The sequence below is a fragment of the Sturnira hondurensis genome, unplaced genomic scaffold, assembly GCF_014824575.4.
Source record: "Sturnira hondurensis isolate 20B ecotype Veracruz unplaced genomic scaffold, ASM1482457v3 Scaffold0020601, whole genome shotgun sequence".
NCBI lineage: Eukaryota > Metazoa > Chordata > Mammalia > Chiroptera > Phyllostomidae > Sturnira > Sturnira hondurensis.
Genome location: NW_028093232.1, coordinates 3,452,163 through 3,456,376, shown reverse-complemented (window position 1 = coordinate 3,456,376; position 4,214 = coordinate 3,452,163).

The window sequence follows — 4,214 nt, the reverse complement described above, 5'->3', positions numbered from 1 at the left end:
CCTTAGCAAGGCCCCGCCTACAGCCCGGAACCCACTTTTGCCCCTCTCGGGGGAACTCGGTCCGGGCTCCGCCATTGGTCCCTTGTGGAGGGGAGGCGGGACCTGAGCCGTTGACAGCAGTTGTGGCGAAAAGGATTGGACCGCCGGTTTAGGCTAGTTCAGGAACGGGCGGGAGTGACGAAAGGAGCTTGTAGGTGGCTAAGTATGTGCCTGAGAACTCAGTTAAGTTTCTTCGTCTTTTTTCTTGCCCAGAACACATTTGGGGTTAATTGTTAAGTGAGTATTACAGAATATTAGACCTTTGAAGGTCCCCTGAAGCCAGCCCCTTAATATATTATCACGGCAATTCATCAGTATCCGCTCTTCCTACCCCCTTGGCGTGCTTTCTTGAATGTCTTTGGTCAATGACCTAATAGCCAGAGGTGACATAATGTGGACACAGGGTATGATGCCAGAGTTGGCTGCTTGATGGAGATCTTTTGAGGTAAGCAGAGGCCATGCTATTTTATAGGTTCTAACATCATAACTGACAGACCATAGGTGGAGAAGAAAGGCAAAGGCAAGACCTGAATATCCAGTGGGCTGTCAGTTCTGTGCTTAGTGCCAGGAAATTCAAGTCTTACAAATGCCTCCTTAATGTGGAGGCTTCCAGGACAGGCGAGAGCCTCTGGGTCCTGGCATAAGTCTCATTGCTCCTCCAGTCACATAACCCCCTAGAGCCAGCCCACTCACTCCATTTCTAGCAGTAAGATCGGTAGCTGCAGACCAAACCCATCCAAAATCAGGCATTAGGCACTTTCCCTTTTTCTTGTCTCTGGATCACTCCCCTAGGGCCTCTGGATCTCTTCTGCTTGGCTACCTTTTATACATTCTTATCCCGTGGGCCCCAGAAACCACTAAATGAACCATGGCACGAAAGTGGTCTCCATTTCACATCATTCTTTACTAACTCCTCTGGGCAGACAAAACTTCAAGACCTTTCAACTTCCCCAAACCTATCATCATCACTGACTCAAGGGCAGAGGGGAACTGACTCAAGGACCAGGGTGCCTTATCTACAAACCCAAGCCCCAAGTGAACAGTCCTCTTATCTCCTCACATAGCAGTAACAAGTTTCAAAGGTCCCAATACCTTCTAAGCCAGGTTTAGATAGACCTAGTTTATAGCTTGGACTTGGAAAAAGAAAAAGAAAACCATCATTTTCTCTTGCCAAGTTTCCTTGTACCCAGCTTCACACCTACCAACGAATGTTGCTGGGGATCATAAAGGTAAATCTTAGGAAAGAACTTCATAAAGAGAAGCCAAGCAATGTCCCAGAGGAGCAGTGACCTCTGCTACCTCGTTGGTAGCCTCAAAGCTCCACTGATTAATATTTGATTCCAATTTAGCATTTCAGAGAGGATTTCTTCTTAACCCTAGAATAATCTGACCTGGTTTCTCCTCTCCGTGGTTAATTATCGACAGAGACTGGCCAGCTGACCAGAGAAATTAACTCCAGCGCCCCAAGAGATAGGCATTTTCAGTGTGAGGCAACCTAAGGAATAATTACTAAGTGGACATAAGGTTAAACTACTGGCAATCTAGTGATTGGTGGAGGGTAGGGAACAGTAATGCTCTAAGCCCTTTGACACAGTGTCCTGGAGCCTACTGTCATGAGGACTATATGGACTTATTTTGAAGTTGTTTAGCCCTAACATTTACTGCTATAAGGTCAATGGAAAAGCCCAGGGAGCAAAAGGTCTAAATGGTGCCTCTCAGGAGCTGGCTTAGAGTCTTTTTCTGAAAATGGATAGGACACAGAGAAGAAAGTTAAGGGAAAAGGAGTAGTATGGATAAAACAGCCAAGTGAGTTCTAGGCCCAAATACAACTAAGTATTTGGGAGGAAGAACTGAAGGAAGGCAAGGGAGAGAAGGCTGAGCACTGAGGAAGGCAAGGGAAAGAAGGCTGAGCACTGAGGTCATCTTGACCTTGGCAGGACCTCTTTAAACTAGACAAAGGCAGTGGTGCCCTCTGGTGGTCAAGAATAAGTGCAGCCTAAACTTAAACCCTATAACACAATGTATATCAGTAGACCAAACTCCTGTATTTAAGGGGTAAAAGCTAAAATTTATTGAATACTGTTTCCAGATACTATCTAAATGTGGTACATACATTATCTTAATTAATCCTCACAACTCCAAAAGATGTAAATAATATTACTATCTCTGCAGGACAGGAAACCAAGGTTTAGATAGGAATGTATCTAAACCAAGTATCTTGTTTAGGGCTATAGCTTGTAATTGGCATTGCTCAAATTCAGACTTAGGTTGATGTCACTCCAGAAGCTGTATCTTAACTATTACGCTATACTGTTTATATGGTGAATGACTGTGAATTATCAGCTGCAGCTCAGAAAGGACTTTTGAGTCACAGTGAACTGTCTCCTGGTTATATCAGTATGTTTTGCTATATTTAAAAATATTTTAAAAGATAAGGAACTATAGTCTAACTTATCTGTAAAAAAATTTTTATACCCATACTTGAAATACATAAATGGTGACCCTCTCAGAATACATAAAGGGGAGACAAACATTTTGCACCTAAAATGACCAAAGGGGTAAAAGGAGCTTCTTACATGGAATAATCGGTTTGGAAAAACAGCTGAAGAGGATATAGTGTTTTTTCACTATAGAGTATTAGAAGCAGAGGGCATGCATTCAAAACTAGTTGTAGGGTTTTTTTTTTAATATTTTATTTTTAGAGAGAGGGGAAGGGAGGGAGAGAGGGAGAGAAACATGTGTGTGGTTGCTTCTTGTGCACCCCCTACTGGGGACCTGGCCTGTAACCCAGGCATGTGCCCTGACTGGGAATCAAACTGGAGACCCTTTTATTTGCACACCAGTGATTAATCCACTGAGCCACACCAGGCAGGACCTGGATGTACTTTTCAAAGAAAAATAGTACTACTTCACAGCCACTGGGGGACTGTGTGGAGACTCCACTACCACTGCCCAGTGGGGTTTAGCAGAAAGACCACTGATCTAGGGATAAGATGATCACTAGGGTTGAAGTTGGCTCCCTGCTGACTAGTAAAGCACAACCTCTCTAAGCTTAGTTTCTTCATCTGTAAAATGGGAGTAACATCCATTTCTTAAAAGTTATAAAGTTAATTCAGAACACAACTTTGAACTGCATGAATTCACTTACATGTGGATTTTTTTTCAACTAACTATACGGTCGGCTCTTAATATCCCCAGGTTTCACATCCATAGTCTCAACCAACTACAGATCAAACACAGTATTTTTGATCTGCATTTGGGAACTGTGGACACAGAGGACCAAGTGTATGTATTGCTTGATGTCATTTTATCTGAGACAAACATCTGCATATTTTGTTGTCCAAGGGGGTCCTGCAACCAGTCCCCCAAGGACACTAAGGGACAACTGTAGTTAAGTTTTTAGGGAGTCTAAAGTTGTACATGGATTTTTAACCGTGTACGGATTGGTGCCCCTGACCCCCCACATTGTTCAAGGGTCAATTGTAATAGTTCGCTTTTCCTTGCTATTTATCCCAGTTCTCCATTTAATATGTTTTAGAGGGGGTGAGGGAGAAAGAGAGGGAGAGAAACATCAACAGGTGATACATCGACTGGTTGCCTCTCATGAGCCCCCAATGCAGACTTGGCCTGCAACCCTGGCATGAGCTCTGACCAGGACTCATACTGGCAAACTTTCCATCCCACAGGCTGGCATTCAGCCCATTGAGCCACACCGGCCAGGGCCCAGTTCTCTATTTAAAGGAACCTTGTCCCTGTTGATATTTATTTTTAAAGGACTACATTTTCACATAATAATTTTCTAGTCACTCCTGGATCTCACTTAACACAGGTTTTGGGAATGTTTTAAGTTTTATCATTTTAGTGATAGAGTCATTTAGAAGGTATCTAAAGCTTCAAGTGTAACCAGATATGTAAGGTTGAGTAAATGCCCTATTATAGAGGTCCTCAACCCCATGCCACTGACCAGTATCAGTTAGTGGCCTGTTAGGAGCCCCGGGTGGCACAGCAGGAGGTGAGCTGCAGGTGGGAGGACAAGGGAAGCTTCATCTGTACTTACTGCCACTCTCCATAGCTTCCCATTACTCTCATTACAGCTTGAGTTACACCTCCCATTAGATCAGCTGCAGCATTAGACTCTCATAGGAGCTAGAGCCCTACTGTGAACTGCTCATGCG